This window comes from Musca autumnalis, unplaced genomic scaffold (assembly GCF_047663935.1).
Source record: "Musca autumnalis isolate F117 unplaced genomic scaffold, ASM4766393v1 scaffold_3, whole genome shotgun sequence".
Lineage (NCBI taxonomy): Eukaryota > Metazoa > Arthropoda > Insecta > Diptera > Muscidae > Musca > Musca autumnalis.
In genome coordinates this window covers 152705835-152732342 of record NW_027411866.1, presented here as the reverse complement: position 1 = coordinate 152732342, position 26508 = coordinate 152705835, and the positions used below count along the sequence as shown (strand labels likewise).

The following is a 26508-nucleotide window of genomic DNA, read 5'->3' as shown; positions in this document are numbered from 1 at the left end:
TACCAATTTGTTACATCTTAACACCAAACTTACTCTAATCATCAAAACAAAAAATAATTTATTTCTTCATATTGTTTTATTCCCATCCCTGAGTCATCATCATCGTTAGAGATGGACAGTGGGTAAATACCCAATGGGTAAATACCCGGTAAATTGGGTAAATTGGGTAAATACCGGGTAAATACCCATTTGTGGGTATTTACTATATTGAATCGTTAATACAACATCTTAGACCCAATTTCTGGGTTTAGGTTATGGAATCGATTTAAAATGGATAGTTTTACAATACTTTAAACAAGTGGGTAAATACTTGGGTAAAAACTCATTAACTGCCGAACCACTTGACGTAGGCTGACAAAATTTGGCTCCAATCTTACTTATGTCAAGAAAATATCTAGCATTGGAAATGGGGTCTCTGGGTCCATGTTTTGATATAGCCCCCATATAACCGTACCTCCCGATTTAAGGTATTTTGTGTCTATTTGCCTCATTGTACAATCATAGTGGCTGAAATTTGGCACAGTGAGTTCTCAATATGTAGAAAACATCCTTGCAAAAATTTGTCAACATAGGTCCACGTTTTCTAATAGCCCCCATATAAGGGTACCCCGATTTCAAGTATTTACCCAAATGTAGGGTAAAAACTCTTTAACTGCCGAACCACTTGACGTTGGCTGACAAAATTTGGCTCAAAACTTTCTTATATTAACAGTATTAAAGGTATTGAAAATGGAGTCCCTGGGTCCACTTTTTGATATAGCCGTACCTCCCGATTTCAGAAACCCATATTGGGGCTACAAGAAAACGTGGACCTACGTCGAAAATTTTTTACAAGCATATTTTATACATATTGGGAACTCACTGTACCAAATTACAGCCAGTATGATTGTAAAATGTGGCTAATAGTTAAAAATTCCTTAAATCGGGAGGTACGGCAATATGGGGGCTATATCAAAACATGGACCCAGGGACTCCATTTTCAATACCTTTATTACTATTGATATAAGAAAGTTTTGAGCCAAATTTTGTCAGCCAACGTCAAGTGGTTCGACAGTTAATGAGTTTTTATCCACTTTTGGGTAAATACTCGAAATCGGGGTACCCTTATATGGGGGCTACAGGAAAACGTGGACCTACGTTGACAAATATGTGCAAGGATATATTATACTCCTTGAGGACTCACTGTGCCAAATTACAGCCAATTTGGCTGTAAAATGTGGCTAATAGATGAAAAATACCTTAAATCGGGAGGTACGGCTATATGGGGGCTATATCAAAACATGGACCCAGAGACTCCATGTTCAGTACCAGAAGTTCTGTTGACATAAGAAAGATGTAAGCCAAATTTTGTCAGCCTACGTCAAGTGGTTCGGCAGTTAATGAGTTTTTACCCAACACTTGGGTAAATACTCGGGTATTTACCCAAGTATTTACCCACTAGTTTAAAGTATTGTAAAACTATCCATTTTGAAACGAATTTACAACCTAAACCCAGGAATAGGGTGTAAAATGTTGTATTTGCCATTCAATATAGTAAATACCCAAATAAATACCCACAAATGGGTATTTACCCACCGTGTGGGTATTTACCGGGTAAATACCCGGTAAATACCATCTCTAATCATCGTCATGGTGAGTTATAAGTATTTTTCTCCTCTTAGCAAAGGGAAAATTCTTTCAACATTTTGGAATGTAGATCTCGGTGGCACTGCACAAAATACATACAAACATAAATTATTTTGAAATGCATCTCACGTTTAAGTTGCCCAACACATTATGGCTTTTATAAGTTTTCCTACAGCTTCTGTGTCTGTTTGGGATTTTTTCTTTGATTTCACTCCATGGAAAATCCATAAATAATCTTTCGACGATATTAGTTTTGTGGCTTCATGGATTGTTGAGAAATTTGTTTGTAACAACACTTGTTGGCTGCCAATGCTGCTGCTGATGATCTCGGGCACATTTTAAAAAATTGGTTGTAATTAATTATTATGATGGCGTGAATCTATAATAGGGGCAATCGTGTATGGAGTGATACAAAAAATGCCTGCTGTTCAAACACCTAGAAGCCATTTCAACAATTTATATCAATCTTAAGGAAATACGTATCTGCAAATTGTAAAAACATCGAAATGCCAGGGAGGAATTTTTAGAAATTCTATTGAAGAATTATGTTGTTGTAATAAAAAAATTAAATATAACTGTCCGTTTGATAGATTTTTTGTTATTAATCACTTGGAGATTTTGATAAATTATTGCCATGAAAGACTTTTCGTCGACTTGTTTGAATGGCGGGAATTCATAATAAAAATTACAGGTAATGCCAATGATGATTCTAAAATACATACTAACAAAACTCATTATTTAATATTGTAAATGGCGTATTTAATGTTAATATTATGAACAAATTTCAACTTATCATTAAAGCAACTGTAACGAGATATCTTTAAAACAGAAAAAATAAAATTATTGTCTGATAGAAAAATAAAGAACTCAAAACCCAAAAACATTGTTCCATATCTATCTATCTACATATCTATCTATCTATCTATCTATCTATCTATCTATCTATCTATCTATCTATCTATCTATCTATCTATCTATCTATCAAATCAAAGGTTTGAAATAAAGATCCGGTCGGTGTACCTGATTAAACGTAGCATATAAAGTACGTGCAGAAAAAAACACGGAAGTTGGATATCGGTACACGGAAATAAAAAGCTACGTAATATGAATGAAATCTTACGTTAAATCAATGAATTTTGTCATTGATTTTGAGCCAAAGTAGAGCTTCATTAAATAAATGAAAAAGACTTTATTGAGTTTCATTAAAGTAAAATTAATGAATTTGATCATTAATGCAATGAAACTTTCATTTCATTTGATGCAATGAAACTTTTTCATTAATATAATGAAACTTGTACATTAATTCAATGAAACTTCTTTTTTAATGCAATAAAATACTTTCATTAATGTAATGAAACGTATTCATTAATGTAATGAAACATTTTCATGTATGTAATGAAACTTTTTCAATGTTGTAATGGACTTTTTTCATTAATGCAGAGAATAACTTGGTAATTTGGTAACTTATACAAATAGTTCGCTCAGAATATGGAGATAACATTTTTCCAAACTGTTGGTATACAATACTAGGGAACGCGACGAAAATACCACAGATCCAATCCCAGAAGATGGTATCGAATGTATACCGCCCGGCCACGATGAGGTACAGACAACTATAAACCGGCTAAAAAATAATATAGTAGCAGTAGGCGACACGCTGATAATGTGTATGTATTAGGGCGGCCCAAAAAATTAGAAAACTGTTTTTTGACACGCCTACACATTTTTTTATTAGAAATCATTAATTTTTGTAGAAATTGTTTTTTTAGATACCACAATGAACTGGTAAGGTTTGTATACAAATTGCTATGGAAACAAAAATGCCTCTGGTGGCACGGGTTAACGTCGAACGATCACCATAAAATTTCATATATGTATATAAGGTTTTTGGATCAAGTGGAAACAATTTAGGGGGTAGGCGTTTCAAAAAAATGTAATTTTTTTGTGTCGGCCTTGGGCCGTATGCATCAGCTAGTCAGCTGTCAAGAAGAACTAGTGCCCGACGATTAGAAACTGAGCATCCTGTGACCCGTCCATAAGAAGGTAGATAAGACTGTGTGCTCAAACTATAGGGACAATATGCTGCTCATATTGCTTATAAGAAAGTGTCAGGAATATTGTGTAACCCACTAAAGCCTATGGTCAACGATATAATTGTGCCATACTAATACGGCTTTAGACCTGATAAATCCACCATTGACCAGATATTTACAAATATTGGAGACTGGATGCAGATCGACACCTTTCATCCTTCGTTCAAAGGTATTCCAAGCCATGTCTGAATTTGGTATCCCCGCAAAGCTCATTCCGCTTTGTAATTTGACATTAACTGATACTAGGTCCTCAGTTAAAATAGGATGGGACCTCTCCGAAGATTTTAATACGAAAAGAGGTTTCAGACAAGGATACAACTATTTATGTGATCTCTTCAACATCCTGCAGAAAAAGTTTACGTGAGATGTAAACGTCGAAAGAAATGGCACAATATACACCAATAGCCACATGCTACTTGCTTATGCCGACAATATTGACATCAGGGATCGATCACTAAAAAAGAGAATCAACTAAAGTGGGTCTAGCAGTAAACGGCGACAAGAACAATCTGATGGTATCGACGCGATATGCGTCCATAAAACTCAGACCAACTGTAGAAGTTGGTAGTTAACGACTTCGTGTACCTCAACACAACAAAAAACATCACTTATGAAATAAAAAAGAGATGCTACTTTGGCTTAACCCTTCTTTGCATATAGATGGAAATTTCCATCATTTCATTAAATCCCAAAAAAATATATAAAAGGGCAGGTTTACTCTATGTTTATCGTGTCAAGATATCTTTTTAAGGTCCACTGCATAGAACAAAATATAAACCTGTTCCAAAGAGCAACTGTAACTAACAGTAAAATGAGCCTAAAGATAAAAATCCGCTGTTTGAAAATAAAACGTCAAAAAATATTATTTTATATTTACTTTAATTTTTTTATATTAAAAATTCTGGAGATTAAAAAGTGATAATGAGTTGAGACACCGTCAGTAAAAAGGGTTTATGATTTTTTTAAAATAATACTTGAAGAAAAACTCGTAAAATATAGAAAATATTACATGACGAAATATTTTAAAAAATGTCGTATTTTGTTCAGATTATACTAAATATACATACTAAAAAATTTTTAACTATTTTTCCCGTAATTAGGAGTTTGAAATCTATCACCTCACTTAATTTCGCCAAAAAAGAAAAAATCATGCAATTAAGGGTTAAGTACTTAAAAACAAAGCCACATATCTCATTAAAAAAATACTTTACAAAACACTGATACTACCCGTGCTAACTTATGGTTCCGTGCACTAGCAGATAAGGCAGTGCTTGGTGTGTTTGAGAGAAAGTTTTTTTCGAAAGATCTACGGGGAAATACGCAATGAAGCTGAATATCGACGTCGTATGGACCGCGAGCTGTATCTGCTATATAAAAACATCAGTATAGTTAAACATATCTACAAGGTACAACGATTGCGTTGGCTGGGTCATGTCATGAGAATGAGCCATGATGAACTCGCTAAGAAGGCGTATAAATACAGAACGCATGGCGGTACACGCAGAACTGGAAGGCCAAGTGGAAGACGAGATCGAAAAGCGCGGTATTACAAATTGGAGAAATAAAGCAACAAACAGAGATGAATGGAAATCTTTTCATAGTTTGGCTTAAAGGATAAATGTTCTGTAGAGGGCCAACTATGTAAGTAAGAAGGTTTCTTCCTGCCCAAAGAAGTACTTGATGAACAAATGTCAAATTTTGGAAAACAAATAAACATTTTTATACCCTACACCAATATGTGGGGACTTTTTCATTTTTGCGATTTTAATAATGACCAATATCACAGCTTTGGTTGGGTATCTTCCAAAAGCAAAGTCTGACTATTAAATGATGCAAATAAGTTGGCGTAGGTGGCCAAATAACGGAGATATAGCAATAGTCGGTAATACATCCCATTTTTTAATTTTTTCTTCGAAATCGCGCTAATGGTCGCAATTTTGATCGGATCGTCACGAAATTCTGGGGGTTAATGAGGGTCCCACATAGAAAGAAGCCGTAAAAACTTATTTGAAGAAAAGGTGAACGTTTTATTTCAAAGCCAATATCTCTGTTTCTTAAATAGGTGTATCAAAAGCAAAACCTGACAAGGAAAGTAGAAAATACACCTTTACAACGATGTAAAGTAAGTTGCTGTAGGTGGTCAAACAACAGAGATATCGCAATAGTCGGTAATGCATCCCATTTTCCGATTATTTTGTAATCACGCTACAGATCGCAATTTTGATCGGATCGTCACGAATTTTTTGTGTGTTGATGCGGGTCCCACTGAGGAAGAAGCCTATTTAATATTCAGGAGTCGGAATAAGCAAAAAACTTATATTCACGCTACAGGTTGGAATTTTGATCGGATAGTCACGAAATGTTGGGGGGTGATGGGGGCCCCACAGAAGAAGAAGCCTATTGAGTTTGGTGATAGTCGGATAATATTTAGGGCTCGGAATGGGGAAAAACTCATGTGGAGACAAATTCAATGTTTTATTCTTTGTGAATATACCGACTTCTAGTAGGGGTATAACAACGGCAATGCCTGTCAATGAAAGAAGAAAATATTACCTTTATATTGGTGTAAAATAGGTTGGCGAAGGTGGTCAAACAAGGGAGATACCACAATTCTTCCATTCTTTGCAATCACGCTATAGGTCGCAGTTTTGATCGGATGGTCACGAAATTTTGGTTGCTAATGAGGGTCCCAGAGAGAAAGAGGAATATTATGTTTAGTGGTAGTCGGATTATATTCCCTAAAAGAAATGTTTACCAGTGGAAAGCTTATGCACAGCGGTAGTGGTGTAGGGTATCACATGGTCGGCCCCACTTGTTTATTTTTTATTTCCATATTTATGTACAAAAAGGGAATATTTTTGTCGATTCGGCGAGCATATTCCATAACTAACTGATACTAGCAGATTTCACCGTTTTAAAATATTGAATTTCACTTTTTAAAATACTTTTCCGTGCTGAAAATTCCGTGGGAAATATTCATGATTGCCCTAAATATAGAACACTGATGATCCTCGACCTAATTTTCAATGATTATTAAAAAAGAATTCTTGATCATATGCCCGGCTAGCTCAGTCGGTAGAGCATGAGACTCTTAATCTCAGGGTCGTGGGTTCGAGCCCCACGTTGGGCGCAATTTAATTTTTACTCTTTAATATTTTTTTATTTGTTACATTAATAATTGTTGTGATCCTAAATGGAATCAGAACTAGGAAATGATATCGGCCCATTAGCTCAGTTGGTTAGAGCGTCGTGCTAATAACGCGAAGGTCGCGGGTTCGATCCCCTCATGGGCCACAAAATTTAATATTTTTACTTTTTCAGACTAGGGAAAGTAACAATAATTGAACAGTAATTATAATGTAAAACCCAATGTTGTTTGTCTCGTAAAGGGCGAGAGGGTTCGCTTTAAAATATTATATCATGACTTGCCACTTCATTGTCGATACTACTGAATGTCAATTGCTTTTACCGCATGTAATTGATTTTCAAAGAAAAGTATATTTTGTATATGGGAAATGTTGCCAATTCTTTCATATTCCATTTCCACAAAAAAAAGGTTTTCTTTTCGTGCTATATCAAGGACTTTTGGTATATAGGTTAAGTTGTGGACAAAAGTTATCAATAGACATCGGATTTTTGCATGCTTTTTATTTCTCATCCGATTGGACTCAAATTTTTTGATCTAGGCGTTTTAAGGGTCAATTTTTCGATATTTGGGGTCATATCAAAAACATGCAAAAAATATGCAAAATATATGCAAAAAATATGCCAAAAAATATGCAAAATATGCAAAAAATATGCAAAATATGCAAAATATGCAAAAAAATATGCAAAATATGCAAAAAATATGCAGAATATGCAAAAAATATGCAAAATATGCAAACAGTTTTTGGCCGAAAATCGTCATAAAATTGTCAACTAATGTTAGAAAAATCGTCAAAAATCTTCAAAGTGTTCTAAATTAAGATAGTTGGCCGTTTAACGTTGATTTAACAGATTATTGTGTTATCGAGACCTCTTACTACAGTGTGGTGTAGGGTATAAAAGTATGGTATTGTAATACAATTGTTTTATTATTAAACTATGCAAACATATAAGATTTGATAAAATATCAAACGTTCTATGTAAAATTCAATATTTTCTTTGTTATAATTTGTAGCGTTGGACTGGTTATTGTTCAAAGGGAACAAGTCGATATCGGATTTTTAAAGGCGGCAAACGCATCAAGTTTTTAGTTTGGTCAGATTTTAAGACTGTCAAAGTTTGAGCACAATTGGAATATGTTAGCATGTGCCACTGGGGCCTCGACGTTATGAAAATCGAGATAATAAAGCCAATGTCCCGAAAAACGTGACTACGTAATTACTATTATCAATTTTGGAATGAAACCAAATGTGTTTTACATTTTGTTCTAAATTAAATTTATTCGAGAGCCAGACATCATGTGGTTTTGGAGCTTTCTGGGTACAGCTGACTACTTGAAGAACGCTCTGCTATGTAGTTTGCAACTTTCAAGTTGTTCACCATCCTTTGCGCCTCATGGAAATTCGGAGTTAATGTTTAATCTCTTGAACAACAAGAATTATGCCAAACCTTTTTCTAGGATTTTCGGTAGTTGCTCTTTTGGAAGTTTGGATCGAATATTTCTGAAGAAATTTGAATCTTTGCGTTTTGCACCGTTGGATCAAACAATGCCAGGTCAGCAAGTTCAGGACTAAGATACCACAGATTATTAATTATGTTGTTATTTCCTTTTTCTGAAATTTGTGTGTCAATGTTTTCATATTTCAATACATTTTCAATGAGGTCTAGGTCTTGTTTTGATGCTAAACGTATCGTAGAATATGAAGAACCATTTGTCCCGAAAACAATCAAGCGTGGCTTCAAGAAAATCGTAACTATGCAATTGTCATTGGTGCTGGACCCCTGTAAGGTGTATAGGAAAGTTACTAGTATCATTATGGCTACAGTAGAAGCTATCACAGAGGATCCCTACAAATATAAGATCTCTAGAAGCTTTATCCGTGAACAGCGGAGAATAAACCGTGAAAAATAAACTCAACAGCTTCAAGGAACGAGGCTATTTGTGTGCACTGGTATGGAAAACTATTACCAAATATTCTTAAAACAGAGAAGAAAAAATGGGTTGCTGTTCTGGTATCACATGGGGGTAAAAAACAACTCCTAGGCGTTCCTGAAACTGACAGTAGCTCATGGGAGAAATAAGAACTAGCAGTGTACAAATGCCTAGAAAAATGGGGTCTCACCAGCTCGAGCAGATATTAGGTCGAGAGCTTCTGTACCACCGTATAAACTTATTAGAAAATTGTTGAGAGGGATTTTTGACTGCAAGTTTGAAAGCACATCCGGACATCAAACAAACATATTCAAGCGATTTTTATAAGAATAGTCTGCGATTGACAAATCCAAATTCCAAGTAGGCGAGAGTGTTTTAAAACTACTGCCCATCCCACTTCCCAAGAACAAGAAGCCGTAGAAGCACCTTGCGTTTAAATCGTTCGAGACTGGACGCCCCCAGAATGTTTTTTCTATTTTATTTATTTGGTATCCCACACTACAACAACTGAGTGTTATAAGTGAGAGTTTGGGTTATTGATTTTACAAAACGTATAATGAACAAGATAATGTTTATATAGATATAATATAGGATATATTGGGTAAACATTATCAACAGGTTAAAAAGAAATAGAGGCAAGAGATTGAGTTTAATACAAAAAATAGTGAAAACGATATTCAGAAATATTTCTAGGCCCAAAACAAGACCTAAACCGCATTGAAGATTTACGTAATACGAAAGACATTCACAAACAAATATCAGATAAAGGAAATAACAAAATGATAAATCATATGTGGTACCTTAGTCCTGAACTTATTGGTCTGGCATTGTTTGATCTGATAGTGCAAAACACCGTAAAGATCGAAACGGCGACAAAAATCTTAACAAAGCAAAGATAGAAATTTCTTCAGAAATAATCGATCCAAACTTACAAAAATCAACTGCCGAAATTCCTAGAAAAAGGTTTACCAGGCATAATTACAAGTGAGACTTAATTGTTGTTCAAGAGATTAAACTTTAACTCTTGAAAAAGATCCTGCAATTTGACCACAGAACATCAATTACCAGGAGGGGTAAAGGATGGTAAAAAAACTTGAAAATTGTGAGCGACATAGCAAGGAGTCGAGTTCATCACCAAGTTGTCATCTGTACCCAGATGGCTCCAAAACCACATTATGTCAGTCCCTTAATGCCCGTAATTTCATCGCGTAGTTATCTATGAGTTCACAGATACATATCTCCCGTGTAAGCAACATTTTATAATTTCAACGCATAGGTAACGTTACCGAGTCAAAAACGGCCGTGTTACTTACACCAAGGATTTTACCTGGTTAATCGTTGCCAATGTGTTAAAAAACGTAAAACACTTCTAAGTGGCAATAATTTTGCGAAATCATGAATGAAAAATCACCAATATTACCACATGATTTCAAAATTTACACGCCTCGGTAAATGGCATGTAGAAATTACCAAACGCGACGTTGAAATTACGGGCATACGTAAATTAAAATATGTATGAACAAAATGTAAGCGTTTGTCATTGAAGCCATACAATGAATGTACAAATGTCCATCTTTGTAAAAACAAAATTGAATTTGAAAAAGGAAATGCTTGATGGATAGCGATGCCATTCCACGGATGAGTCTCTACAAAAGGCGAAACATGTCACATAATGGTGGTTGGGTGGTTCGAATCTTCGGCTTTCCTTTTTCACTTGCAAACATCATCGGTCATTAAACTCGACTCCAACGAGAAATTAATTTAAATTAATATTAAAATAGATCTTCGCCCTAATTGGCAACATTTTCAAATAAAGTAAAATATATTCGTTTTCATTCGCAAAAATTTGATAATATAGGAAGAAAAAAGTTGTTTTTTTTAATAGACTCCATTTTTGCCCTAAGGCCTTTTTCCGGACATTGGGTTTATTGTCTCGAATTCAGTAACACTTACGTACTTTGTTATTCAGCAAGAAATGTTAAGAACAGAATAGCTTTTAAATAAATGCGTAATACGGGCAAGTAGCTTTAACCGTTCCACATATATGGAAGTCGAAGTCGCCAAATAGCAAAAAAAAAATAGATTTTCATAACTTTGAGGCCCCAGTACCACGTGTTAACATATTTGAATTGTGCTCAAACTTTGGCAATCTTAAAATGTAACAATACTAAAAGGTTTAGGCGGCTCCCTGGCTAAAAACTCCGATCGATTTGGTCCTTTGAGTTAAAACCAGCCCAATAATACAAATTAAATTAAGATGCTACAAAAAAGAAAATATTGAATTTTACATAAAACGTTTGATATTTTATCAAATTTTATATTTTTACATAGTTTAATAATAAAAAAAATGGTATTACGATACCATATTTTTATACCCTACACCACACTGTCGTAAATGGTGTCAATAACAAATTAATCTGCTGAAAAAATCGACGTTATACGGTCAACAGCCTTAGTTTAGAACACTGTTATGTACTTTTTGATGGTTTTTCCAACTTTAAATGACAATTTTACGGATTTTATGACAATTTTTGGCCAAAATATGTTTGCATATTTTGCATATTTTTTGCATATTCTGCATATTTTTTGCATATTTTGCATATTTTTTGCATATTTTGCATATTTTTTGCATATTTTGTGCATATGCAAAATATGCAAATATGCAAAATAAATACGAAATATGACCCTGCCATTGAATTTAGATTTCTTTGAAACGAATTTTGGTCCAATCAGAATCTTCGTATCTTCAATATTAAAAAATTTGCAAATATGCAAAATCCGATGTCTAGTTATCAAGGTTTTACTTCTGCTTTAAAGAAGAAATTATTATAAAAACGCAAATTATTTTAGTGTGTAAATTGTCACTAAAAAGTTACCACGAAGGTAAGGCTGTGAGTATGTTACTCAATATTCGCGGAATTTACAAAAAAATTAACAAAATTTTAAATGTAATCCGATTTTTTTTTTAATTCAGGTCCATTTACCCGTCAAAAATTACAAACACAAATAGTTTTAAATCTAAACTTCACGTGGAGTCAAATGAGACCAAATCTATAATGATCGGGATAATAGTTTGGATGTTATAGCAAAAATAAGTACATCTTAGGATAACAAAAAATAAATTTTGGTTTGAAAAAATAGTTTTCACATGTATTTTAGAGTTGAATGTTTTAGAAAAAGGTCTATCAGAATACTTCTTTTATTTTTCTTGAAACTCCCAAGAAAATGGGCGGATTTTTATTTATCCACATATCCACATAGAAGGTTCCCATTGAGGAAAATTATCGGCTTGTTGACATAAATCAGTAGGCTTCTTAAACGGAAATAGAGTTAAAATAAAACGTTTTACTGTTCATGCATTTTTAAAATATGTGTAAATCGCGTAATTATCAAAATCATTTTGTCCGCATGTGATTTTCATTTACAGCAAAAAAATAATCATCTTGAGAAAAAATATCACATCAATATTTGGTAGATTATTCGTCTCGGATTCCTGAGCCGTATTTATTTAATTATCACTTTAGTTAGTTTTTTGTTCGGCTGGTACACTAATTGCTAATCCATTTTAAAAAACCGAAAAATGACCCAGCTTTCAAGATGTTTAAGATAAATTCCTAAATAAAACAACAAAACAAATGTTAAACAAGTAGAAAAGCTGTTAGGTTCGTCCTGGCCGAACTTTTTATAGTCTTAATTAAAATGGAATAGTTAGTTTCCTTTCACAATTTTAGGTAGAAAATTTGTTCGACCATGGAAACCCCAAATGCCTAAATTACCTAATCTAATCTAAAAAATGTGTTCAACCAGATGAAAGGTACCACATACGGGGATATATCAAAGTATCGACCTATCTTTAAAATTTTTGGTAGAAACCTTTTATAACTGCAGGGAACCTCAAAACTCAAATTACGGGTAGTTCCGTCAAACAATGTAGCTAAGACCCTCAAAATACCAAAAATCGGTAGGTACCGTTATATGGGAGCGATACCAAAACATGGACCTATGTTGACGATTTTAAGTGATGAAATTTCGGTTAAAAATTGTAGCTAAAATCCTCAAAATACCGAAAATCGGGAGGTACCGTTGTATGGGCGCTATAACAAAACATGAACCAATGTTGACGATTTTAAGTGGAGAAGTTTCGTGACCACTGAGAACCTTAAATATCAAATTACAGCTAGTTCGGTTAAAAATTGTAGCTAAAATTCGCAAAATACCGAATATCGGGAGGTACCGTTATATGGGGGCTATACCATTGACAAATTAAAAAAAAAATAGGAAATAATAGTAATCATTCGAATCTCACTACCCAATAGGACTTAAAATTTTTGTAAATCAAAGAGTACAGTCATTGTTAAAAACTGATTTTAAATATTAAATCGCAAAAACTTCATCCAAGCCCACTGTGCAAAACTTTTTTCTTTTTTTTTCAAATGTATGATATATTCCTAGGTTTTACCATTTTTGAGATATAGAGGTTCAGATCAGACTTTCAGATTTTTTTCTTAGGTCTTAAGGATTTAGCTTGAAAACTTCAAATCCTTTCGAAATGGGACTAAAGAATATGTTGTAGCTATGAAAATTATCTACAAGATTGGCTTTCGTGATTTTTCCTAGGTTGTACCATTTTTGAAATATATAAGTTTAAGTTGGGAAATTGCAGTCTTGACATTGTTTTATAAGGAGACGATACAGTCAATGCATTGACCTAATTTGAACTTCTATATCTCAATAACGGTAAAAATACATCATAAGAGTCAATCTTGAAGAGTTTTTATAGCTACAACATTCTTTAGTCCCATTTCGATAGGACTTGCGGTTTCCAAGCAAAATCGTGAAAACCAAAAAAACCATTAAAAATGGCACATTGAATCGCGATTTATCTAACAATGCCTTTAGCGATTTTTTCTTGCTTTTGGATTTTTCTCATCTATGAACATTGCTGTTTCATAATCCGCAAAAACTTTCCACGTGTAAGCGGTTTTTCACTTAAAGTTAGTTTAGGTGCACACTGCATGACATTGTTTTATAAGGAGGCGATACAGTCAGTACATTGTCCTAATTTGTACTTCTATATCTCAAAAATGATAAAACCTACGAAAATGTCATTAGGGTCAATCTTGTAGAGAATTTTCACTGCTACAACATTCTCTTTAATCCCATTTCTATAGGGCTTGCGGTTTCCAAGCAAAATTGTGAAAATCTAAAAAAACCCTAAAAATGTGAACTTTGACCGCGATTTATTTCAAAATACCTCCAGCGACTTTTTTTTTGTTTTTCGATTTTAAACATATGTAGTTTAAACATTGTAGTTTCAGAATCCGCAAAAACTTCCCAGGTGTAAGCACCTTCCATTTAAATTTGGTTTAAGAGCACAGTGTAAAACATACAAAGAAGATTGTTTCAAACTAGACCAATATTTAAGAAGTTATGAGTATTTCTTTGCGTATAGTTTGTACAGAAATCGACCTTTTCAAGGCGCGATATCTCTGGAACCGTTAGTAAAAAATCTGAAAATATACTGAAATGTTTTGCTGATGAGCCATCACCACAGCAATAAATAAAAGAAATAAAAAACCTTATTTTGAAAATGTATCCGATTTCACTCAGAAATCCCCGTATATATTTTTCGAAATATAATTTGGAAGCTAAGATGTAGCATCGACAGAATCTCAGCATTAAAAAACCTGTAAAGCATCGCTAATTTGTGCAAAGTACCTACAAATTTTGTCCGCATCCGATTTCAGTGTCCACCATGAAAATCTACATCGATATATATATTTTTCAAGGCGATCAATCAAGAACTGTGGATGTAGCATTACAAACTATTTTTTGGGATAAAATGAATGTAGGCTCCCTCCCTTATGAGTGAAATTTTAAATCTCTGTTTGTGCAAAAACGAAGATGCTGTACCAGTTTTTTCATTGCAATGGAAACGACGTGCAGAAAACGCGATAAAATGCGCGATATTTTCAACAACAGATTTAGGTGATTTTCCTACTTTGGAATTTCTCGTGTCTCGTGTTTTTGTAGATGGATTTTCACGAGTAATGAATTGTTAGATCCGGAAAGTAAAAATCTAAACTTTGCAATCAAGTACTTGGAAATCGAATGACAATTGTAAAAATTAGGCTCGTAAAATATAATCTTCAGAAAAATGTTCGCACTAAATTTCGGAGAATTCGTTAAAGCAGATTTCTGTAAAGCTGTGTATACTACATTCACAACATATATATCAAATAACTCGCGAGTTCTGCAATCCTATACATGATTTTTTGAAAAACCTGTTTGCGGATCGATATTATAAGAAAATTTTAAAAAGCACTTAAAATCTGGCTTCGATATGTCAGCATCATTCAATGGTAGACGCAGATCAAATTTTGAATAGATACTCATTGGCGAGATGATCCGTTTTAGTTGGTTTCTACTTTTACTTTGACAGGAAACTCGTGGAAAGTATGGTTTAATCACAAATCGAGAGAAAAAAGACACCTCGGATTCAACCCATTTTTTAACATAAATATAGCCACAGCTCTCACGCAAATTAACTTTAAAGGCCAATATTCATTGCCAAGTCTGAAAACGTGTCATTTTATCCAAAAGCATTTAATTGGTATAATATGCAACCACGATTCGCGAGTTATAAAAGGGTAAAAATCGGCTTCAACTATGTTGAATTGTAAAAAAATTTACCCATATGCATTTGATTTTTTAAATAAATATTAGACATATATGTTTTTCTCATTCTTAATAAACATATTTTATTCTTAATATACATTAAAAGCATGCACATATATTTCACAATCCGCTAAAGTCATAAAAACGCCGTTTCCATGTAATTCCCACAATAAACCACCGAACCCCCCTAAACAAAAGTCATGTCAATTTTCCGTTTCTTGCTCATTCCTTCAGCATTATGAATACAGTTAAATTAAGTTCGGGAAATAATTTACAGTTCTCACACCATAATTTCATGACACAATAAGTGCCAGTTGGTTATACGGTAGCCAGTACATAAATTTCACCGACTACTAAACACCACCAACACCAGAGTTGTCATTTGCCAAAACCACTGGTTCTGTCGCTGTTACTGCCAACTGTCAACTGAATAAATTATGTTAATTAATGACGTTAATGCAAAACATTTGCTTATAACATTTAACGCTTTTACATATCATATGTATAGAAGTTCGAAGCATATGTGTGTACTGTGCATGCACATACACATATAGTAGTAATACACAGGGACGTACGCAGGATTTCGTTTCGGGGGGGGCCCAACTTGACCAAAAATCATGAAAAATTCAAATGCTGTGTAGCGTTACGTAAAGCTATTTTAAGGGGTTATGTCCACTTAGAAGTATCAGAAAAGCCATTTTCATGCATTTTTTATAAGAAATCTGTTAAACGTTGAGTTATCTTCTAATTTTTTTTTAATAACACTGTGATACAAAAGAGGACAAAATTTTTTTGCAGGGGTTCTAATGCATAAATTCGGTTTTGTGGGAGTCCACAGAAGACGAAAATACCTTTGGTTTCTTTGGGTCACTTCGGGTTTTGATTTTATAATGGTAAATGTAGTGAAAAATGGGCTTTCTTGGATTTTCAACTTTAAACGGACATTACTTCTTTTTTCCACAACCGATTTGCACACACTGTTTTTCATTATAAAGGGGAGAGTAATGCCTTTCGAACAAGCCATAGACTTTTAAAATCGGTTAACAAATGGCTAAGTAATAGTGGTTTAAGTGTGACAAAAACGCATTAAAAACAGTAAAATGTTTTCCCTTGTGCTCTAGGCTGCGTAAATGACACCTAACAGCACAATTATTTACTGTTCGCAAGCAGGAAATTTAGTTGGCTTTCCAAAATGGGAAAAGCCAACGAAATCGGTTGAAAAATGAATGCGTTATGGCATTTTTTGTGTTTCAACTTTATGGTTTTTTTCATATTTTCCTTTATAAAAGATGGGTATGTGATTCTAATTGTGATTATCCTGCTTAACAATTACGCACAAGGTATCAATGCTTTATAAAGAAAAATATGGAAAAAACCAAAAAGTTGAAACACAAAAAATGCCATAACGCATTCATTTTTCAACGGATTTTGTTGGTTTTTCCTATTTTGGAAAGCCAACTAAATTTCCTACTTGCTAACTGTAATTAATTGTACTGTTAGGTGTCATTTACGCAGCCTAGAGCACAAGGAAAAACATTTTACTGTTTTTTAATGCGTTTTTGTCACACTTAAACCACTATTACTTAGCCATTTGTTAACCGATTTTAAAAATCTATGGCTTGTTCGAAAGGCATTACTCTCCCCTTTATAATGAAAAACAGTGTGTGCAAATCGGTTGTGGAAAAAAGAAGTAATGTCCGTTCAAAGTTAAAAATTCAAGAATGCCCATTTTTTACTACATTTACCGTTATAAAATCAAAACCCGAAGTGACCCAAAGAAACCAAAGGTATTTTCGTCTTCTGTGGACTCCCACAAAACCGAATTTAGGCATTAGAACCCCTGCAAATTTTCACTGTAGCACAGTGTAATCTTTCTGACAATTGCCCGCCTATAAAGCACTGTTTTTACTAAAGCAGTTTGGGATACCCACTGTTGTTTGAAAAAGAATAAACCAATCAGCATATATTTTTGTGGGATCATTACGAACCTAATAATTTTGTCCATTATCGGAACGGAATTAAAAAAATCAATTTTTAAAAATTTTGAACAGTTAAAATCAAAATTTCGATTTAAAAAAACACACTGTAAAAAATTGATATTTTTTCGGACTCCGTCAGCAGTTTTTTAAAGACTCTCGGTAAGCATATGATTTATGTGTATAATAGTCGCACAAAAACATATAAAGACCGGAGCAACCGTTTTCGAGCAACAGTAGTGCCCACTTTCAAAAGTGCCACTTCGAGGAAAAGACGTTTTTAGATTCTATGCTGCATAAAGAACACAATAAAATTTTCCTTTCGAAAGCTAATATCTCGGTAATTTTTTGTCCGATGGACTGAAAATTTTGGCACATATTCTACATGTACTTTAAAATGAGCCAAAAAATTTCGATTTTTCGAATTTTATATGAAATATTGGTACAAAGTATATAAATTCAATAGAAAGAATTCATAATATTTAGAATACAATTTTAAATATTTACAGAGTAGGATATTTAGAATTGAAAATAGAAAATATCGGGCCACATTCGGTAAAGTCGCCATGTAAAATTTAAGCCCCGTTTTCAGTATATTGAAGTGTTTAATAATAAAAATAATAAAAAATACAGGCCACGTTATAGTTTATCGCAGAATTTTACAACCACAAAGAATTGCCGTTGTCTTTGCTATAGCAAGATTTTTACTATTTCGATGATCTTAGCCTAATTTTTAAGAATATCGGCTGCCGTTGTCGTTGATGTGTTTCCAAATGAAATAAGAAAAATTTAACAGTTTTGGGGATATGGTGCGAAATCTATACAAATTATGGAATTTTTAGATATATTATAAAATTTGAGGTAATAAATGTAGGTTTTCCAGTTCAATATTTGTCCAAATATTTTATTCTGACCCTTATCTACAAATTTGCTTCAGAGGTCACAATAAGATTTTCATTGGTTTCAGAGATATATGTAGCCCCGAGTTGCTTTAAAAAGTCGATAATTAACAATGTTTAGAGGGGGCCATAAAATCCAAGCTGGATCTGACTCAACAAAACGCTTTTGTACTTTGGGTCTGTACTTTCAAAAAATCCTCACTCACCTTAAAAATGCTGCACAGTGTTATTTACCGGAACAGATAGAGTCTGATTCAGGATTATTTTTCACTTTTAATATAATGGTAAAAAATAAGCATTATAATTTTTTTATTGTACCATTAGAAGTTTTTGGACTCGACACTTTGACAAACACTTTGATGGACTTAGTTCTACATAGTTTTGACAAATAACAATCGATCCTTATTGAACCCCACTTAAATATTCGCTAATAATAAGCTAATTAATTTTAGAAATGGATCTTATTTTGAGAGACACTCTTCTTGATAGTTACCCCGCCCATAAGCTATTTTAGTTGGTCACCGTAGCATTTAGAGCTTTGTCAGGAAGCATGAACTTGTTCACGAAAAATAGGATATCGCTGTAAACAAGACTACAAAATATCCAAAGGATCCTCGAACAGTCTTTAAACTGCAGTTATGTTAGACTTGTATGAGTGACCTGAAGATGTTGTCCAAACATATTCTCTTGGAACTTGATGTACTTTTGGAAGTAATTTTGCGAGTGGACCAAGATAGTCCATATTAGGTTCGATTCGATTAGACCGAATCGGTTAGTCCCTTCGACCATTTTAGTGAAAATTGTTGAACTTATATGGCGGAGGTACCGATATGACTTAAATTTAATTTGGACTAAACATTACGAGATCCAAAACTTGGACCAAATCGGTTGATCCATTCGAGAGTTATCATGAGTTCCAACCTGCCAGACAAAGAGAGATACAGACGGATGGACGGTGGTAAGTACTTCCATCATGTCTGAAACGAATATCGTCCAAACATATCTGTGTGGAGTCTAAAATCATTATTTTGATGAGACCTATTTGTATCGTATCCTAGTGTATATAATCTCGTAACCCTAAAGTCTGCGCCTACAATTATACATCGGTAATGATAAGGAAAAAAATCAAGTGACGCACAAAAATTCATTTGTCTTCGTTATTTTCTCTTACCGTTTAGCAGCAAATTTGTCTAAAATAGAATAAGAAAATTTTGGCGATGGTAGTAAAACAAATTTCAAGATGTATCCACGAAGGACCGACCCTTCATACATTGTATCCAATAGACATTTTTTCATATACTTCCATTCACACAATACTGAACTCGTTATTTTTGCTGTTACAGCATGAGTTTTAAGCCTCGAGAGCTCTATATAGTTCGAATATGACATAAATGATATGACATGAAGAAGTAATTCAGATTTCATTGGAAGTTTCTCTCAAAAACAGCATACAAACAAAAATTTTTAAAATATTTTCTTACAAAACTTGTTAATGATGTCCATTTTCTGTTCAGAAATTTAAGAAAATATAAGTTTTATTTTGAAATCTGCAAATATACAAATATTTTTATGAGATAAAAATATAATAACTAGTTACCGAAGCTTAACAAATTTTGTTCGACCAAACCATTTCGGGGGGGGGGGGGCCGGGCCCCCTGTGCCCCCCCCCCTGCGTACGTCCCTGGTAATACAATTGTGAGAATTATAGGCCATATTTGTATATAAATCCATATGGATCAGTGTCTTTATTGCCAATATATAAATCTACATATGTATACAAGCTTATGTACAAATATGAGACATTCCATAAAACAGTAGGAGGACTTAAGAATTTTCTAAGAAAACCATTAGGACCATGGAAGAATTGTAGGTCTTCTCCCAGAACACCTTTCAGCCTTCTCATTAAAGACATTCTATGAGAACAGTTTCTAAAGTTCTTCCATGAGAAGACCTTCTAAAGTTCTTCCATGAGAAGACCTTCTAAAGTTCTTCCATGAGAAGACCTTCTAAAGGTCTTCTATGAGAAGACCTTCTAAAGGTCTTCTATGAGAAGACCTTCTAAAGGTCTTCTATGAGAAGACCTTCTAAAGGTCTTATATGAAAAGACCTTTGAAAGGTCTTCTATGAGAAGACCTTCTAAAGGTCTTCTATGAAAAGACCTTTGAAAGGTCTTCTATAAGAAGACCTTCTAAAGGTCTTCTATGAGAAGAGATTCTATAGGTCATCTTTGAGAAGACCTTCTAAAGGTCGTCTCTGAGAAGACCTTCTAACGGTCGTCTATTAGAAGACCTTCTAAAGGTCTCCTATGAGAAGACCTGCTAAATTTCTTCTATGAGAAGACCTTCTAAAGGTATTCCATGAGAAGATCTTATAAAGGTCTTCTATGAGAAGACCTTCTAACGGTCGTCTATTAGAAGACCTTCAAAAGGTCTCCTATGAGAAGACCTCCTAAATTTCTTCTATGAGAAGACCTCCTAAATTTCTTCTATGAGAAGACATTCTAAAGGTTTTTCATGAGAAGGCCTTCTATATGTCTTCTATGAGAAGACCTTCTAAACGTCTTCTTTGAGAAGACCTTCTAAACGTCTTTTTTGAGAAGACATTCTAAACGTCTTCATTGAGAATACCTTCTAAACGTCTTCTATGTGAAGATCTTCTCAAGGTCTTCAATAAGAAGATCCTCTAAAGGTCTTCTATGAGAAGGCCTTCTCAAGGTCTTCTATGAGAAGACCTTCTAAACGTCTTCTATGAGAAGACCTTCTAAAGTTCCTCCATGAGAAGACCTTCTAACGGTCTTTTATGAGAAGACCTTGTCAAAGTTCCTCTATGAAAAGGCCTTCTTACGGTCTACTATGAGAAGACCTTCTAAAGATCTTCTATGAGAAGTCATTCTAAACCTCTTCTATGAGAAGACCTTCTAAACGTCTTCTATGAGAGGGCCTTTGGAAGACCTTCTAACGGTCGTATATTAGAATACCCTCTAAATTTCCTCTTTGCGTCTATGAGAAGACCTTTTCAAGGTCTTCTATGAGAAGACCTTCTAAAGGTCTTCCAAGAGAATACCTTATAAAGTTCCTCTATGAGAAGATCTTCTAACGGTCTTTTATGAGAAGACCTTCTCAAGGTCTTCTATGAGAAGACCTTCTAAAGGTCTTCTATGAGAAGACCTTCTAAAAGTCTTCTATGTGACGGCCTCCTAAATGTCTTCTATGAGAAGACCTTCGAAAGGTCTTCTATGAGAAGACCTTCTAACGGTTATCTATTAGAAGGCCTTCTAAAGGTCTTCTTTGAGAAGACCTTCTAAAGTTCTTACATGAGAAGACCTTCTAATGTCATTCCATGAGAAGATCTTATAAAGGTCTTCTATGAGAAGACCTTTTCAAGGTCTTCTATGTGAAGACCTTCTCAAGGTCTTCAATGAGAAGATCCTCTAAAGGCCTTCTTTGAGAAGACCTTCTACAGTTCCTCTATGAGAAGACCTTCTAACGGTCTTTTATGAGAAGACCTTCTCAAGGTCTTCTATGAGAGGACCTTCTCAAGGTCTTCTATGAGAGGTCCTTCTCAAGGTCTTCTATGAGAAGACCTTCTAAAGGTCTTTTAGGTGACGACCTCCTAAATGTCTTTTATGAGAAGACCTTCTAAACGTCTTCTATGAGAAGACCTTCTAAAGGTCTTCTATGAGAAGATTTTCTCAACGTCTTCTATGAGAAGACCTTCTCAAGGTCTTCTATGAGAAGACCTTTTAAAGTTCCTCTATGAGAAGGCCTTCTTACGGTCTACTATGAGAAGACCTTCTAAAGATCTTCTATGAGAAGTCATTCTAAACCTCTTCTATGAGAAGACCTTCTAAACGTCTTCTAACGGTTATCTATTAGAAGGCCTTCTAAAGGTCTTCTTTGAGAAGACCTTCTAAAGTTCTTACATGAGAAGACCTTCTAAAGTCATTCCATGAGAAGATCTTATAAACGTCTTCTATGAGAAGACCTTCTAAAGGTCTTCTATGACGGCCTCCTAAATGTCTTCTATGAGAAGACCTTCGAAAGGTCTTCTATGAGAAGACCTTCTAACGGTTATCTATTAGAAGGCCTTCTAAAGGTCTTCTTTGAGAAGACCTTCTAAAGTTCTTACATGAGAAGACCTTCTAATGTCATTCCATGAGAAGATCTTATAAAGGTCTTCTATGAGAAGACCTTTTCAAGGTCTTCTATGTGAAGACCTTCTCAAGGTCTTCAATGAGAAGATCCTCTAAAGGCCTTCTTTGAGAAGACCTTCTACAGTTCCTCTATGAGAAGACCTTCTAACGGTCTTTTATGAGAAGACCTTCTCAAGGTCTTCTATGAGAGGACCTTCTCAAGGTCTTCTATGAGAGGTCCTTCTCAAGGTCTTCTATGAGAAGACCTTCTAAAGGTCTTTTAGGTGACGACCTCCTAAATGTCTTTTATGAGAAGACCTTCTAAACGTCTTCTATGAGAAGACCTTCTAAAGGTCTTCTATGAGAAGATTTTCTCAACGTCTTCTATGAGAAGACCTTCTCAAGGTCTTCTATGAGAAGACCTTTTAAAGTTCCTCTATGAGAAGGCCTTCTTACGGTCTACTATGAGAAGACCTTCTAAAGATCTTCTATGAGAAGTCATTCTAAACCTCTTCTATGAGAAGACCTTCTAAACGTCTTCTAACGGTTATCTATTAGAAGGCCTTCTAAAGGTCTTCTTTGAGAAGACCTTCTAAAGTTCTTACATGAGAAGACCTTCTAAAGTCATTCCATGAGAAGATCTTATAAACGTCTTCTATGAGAAGACCTTCTAAAGGTCTTCTATGAGAAGATTTTCTCAACGTCTTCTATGAGAAGACCTTCTCAAGGTCTTCTATGAGAAGACCTTTTAAAGTTCCTCTATGAGAAGGCCTTCTTACGGTCTACTATGAGAAGATCTCCTAAATTTCTTCTATGAGAAGATCTTCTTAACGTCTTCTTTGAGAAGACCTTCTAAAGGTCTTCTATGAGAAGACCTTTTAAACGTCTTCTTTGAGAAGACCTTTTATACGTCTACTTTGAGAAGACCTTCTAACCGTATTCTATGTGAAGACCTTCTCAAGGACTTCTATGAGAAGACTTTCTCAACGCCTTCTATGAGAAGACTTTCTCAACGCCTTCTATGAGAAGACCTTCTCAAGGTCTTCTAAGAGAAGACCTTCTCAAGGTCATCTATGAGAAGACCTTCTCAAGCTCATCTATGAGAAGTCCTCTCAAGATCTTCTATGGGAAAACCTTCTCAAAGTCTTCTATGAGAAGACCTTCTCAAGGTCTTCTATGAATACACCTTCTTAAGTTTCTCTATGAGAAGGCCTTCTAACGGTCTGCTATAAGAAGACCTTCTAAAGGTCTTCTATTAGAAGACCTCTTAAACGTCTTCTATGAGAGATCTTCAATGAGAAGACCTTCTAAAGGTCTTCTATGAGAAGACCTTCTCAAGGTCTTCTATGAGAGGACCTTCTCAAGGTCTTCTATGAGAGGACCTTCTCAAGGTCTTCTATGAGAAAACCTTTTCAAGACATTCTTAAGGTCTTTGAGAAAAGGTTCTAAAGGCCGTCTATGAGAAGACCTTTAAACGTGGTCTATGAGAAGAACTTCTAAAGGTCTTCTATGAGAAGGCCGCCAAAGATCTATATCTTCTAAATTTCTTCTTTGAGAAGACATTCTCATGCTATGAGAAGATTTTCTTAAGATCTTCGATGACAAGACCTATGAGAAAACCTTCTCATAAACAAACATTTGGTGTTTCTCACAGAAGTTAAGTAAGAAGCCTTCTCGTAGAAGTTATTTAGAAGATCTTTTCATAGAAGCCATTTAAAAGATTTTCTTATAGAAGACCGTTATGTCTTCTCATCGAAGTTTTTTTTGAAGATTTTCCCCTCGTTAGAACTTCAGTAGATACAAATGTTCTTTCATTGGATGGGATTGTGATGTTCCTTTTTTCAGTATGTCCTTCTTTCCTTCGCCCACCCGAAATTTCTCATATCCATAACCACAAATACATACATACAACACACTCACTCCCTGTAAATGACTGAAATTATGTTGTAAGCCAACTATAATAACGGTATTATTGGCATTTGTATCTGTCTTTGACAGATATATTCATAGCTTGTACCCAAAGTTCCTGTGTAAACATATGGGAATGTGTGTAAGATAGAGTGATTGACTGACTGGCCATAATTGTCCACCTGTGTCCAAAGAGTTTCACACACAAACGTGTTATGGCAACCACCATAAGAAGCAACCACCACAGCCAATTTACACGCAACCAAAGGCGAACAAAGGGAATTTTATGGTTAATAACAAACCAACAACAATCTAAAGCGTTAACACCAATATTAACCCACAACTGAATGGTAAGTCGTACCTCTCCCTCTGTTCATATGGATTATGGCCTTTTCATTGAATTTCGAGTTTGGACAACACGACGTTCGTGTTATTGTTTTGATAAAGATTTCGATCATCGACACCCCCAACCATGCTATTCAAGCATTCAAAATGATATGAAAATTTGTCAAAAACTCGAATGTCATTAACTAATTAAAGCCAAACGACCGTTTGTAATTGCCGGTCAATAATTTAATTGATACATTTAATGAGACAAGTTAAAAGGCTGAATAACAAATAATTTATTTGATTAATTCAAAAGAATAACGGTTTATTGGAATTACATAGGAAATTGTTTTTGGTGGGGTTTTGAATGATTATGGTAATATTTTCAAAAAGGTACAAAAATTAAAGAAATACCAATAAAAATGCAATAAAAAGGTTTTACTTCGAAAAAAAGGATAGGACGTATATTTCAAACTCAGAAAAAAATTGTTCCATAGAGAAACCATATCAAAAACACTTAGTGAAGTGGAGATCATCTCGATTTCCTGCAACTTCTCTAATTTTACTACGACATGTTTTAATAAGTGAATTAAATATTTTTGAAAATGTTTACCATAAAACAAATTAAGTTGTAATATTGGCATATCTATTCTTCAAATATAGCGGCAGAAATTATTTTGGCAATAACGGTTGATTTTGACAACTCCTCTTATTGGCTGTCTTCTTTTGTTGCAAAACTAATATTTACTATTCCCAGCAAAATGTTTGTAGCCAAAGAAGTAGTTAAATCATGAGTGCAAGTGATTTCGGACTACATCTTTTTACGTGAAAGAAGTCATGATTTTTACAAGGGCATGGTGCAGTGAGGATACTGTCTAATTTACTTCTTAAGCACACATTTTGCATTAGTTCTTTGTAGTGAATAAATCACAACAACATATGATTCAACTACATCTTTGGCTACAAACAAAGATGTAGTTCGAAATCACTTATATTATTTTTTGTATACAAATTACTTTTTATGGATGCAAACATATTGCCTTTATTATAATTAACAAGAAACAAATTATGTTCTTTGTCTTTTTAAGTTTTTTTTGCAAAATTTTGAAATTTCTAAAATGTGAAAAATTTATGAAATGGATTCAAATCGGACATTGTCAAAATGTGAAGAACGGACTGCATTTTTCATGACTCTGCGTGGACTGCTTCAAAAAAAGCTATTCAATCACTACTTCACAAGGAACAACTTCAAATAAATTTTGCTGGGTTCTTATTATTGGGAAATTGTACAAAAAATTGAAATCAATGACCTTCGATAATAGCGACACAGACACCAGCAAAATATTGACACATGTCTTCTGTTGATAAGTTTTCATGACAGCTCATTCTGATTTGTGCTGTCGGTATTTGTTACTAACTTGTCAAAAAAAAAAAACGAAGCATTGAACTTGAGGTTGTTCCATGATTTGATTTTTGTTGCTTTCTTTATTTGATTGCCTGTTAAACATTTGGTGAACATTGAACGCAACATTTCTTTTGTTGTGTCTCTACTGTCAAGACAATGACACAAAATCGCAACAAATAACACAAAACAACAAATATCAATTGTTATCCAAGGTTAGGGATGAAGCTTACAGTAAAAGTTCAAAAACAAAAGCTTTAAGAAAATATAGAAATAGAAGCGTTTTGTATACAATAGAATTCTTATAAATCTGCAAACAAGTTGATTTTAAGTTCAAATTTCTACAAAATTCCACAGCAAAATTCACATATTTATTTCACTGACCTTTGA

General features: G+C 34.3%; 2 non-coding genes across 2 annotated transcripts; both read left to right on the top strand.

The window, feature by feature from the left end:
• The first annotated feature begins 6776 nt into the window (after nt 1–6776).
• TRNAK-CUU (transfer RNA lysine (anticodon CUU)) lies at nt 6777–6849 on the top strand. The gene has a single exon. It is a non-coding gene; the product is annotated as a tRNA-Lys (tRNA).
• A 90-nt stretch (nt 6850–6939) lies between these two features.
• Nucleotides 6940–7013, top strand: TRNAI-AAU (transfer RNA isoleucine (anticodon AAU)). Its single transcript has one exon. It is a non-coding gene; the product is annotated as a tRNA-Ile (tRNA).
• Nucleotides 7014–26508: the final 19495 nt, after the last annotated feature.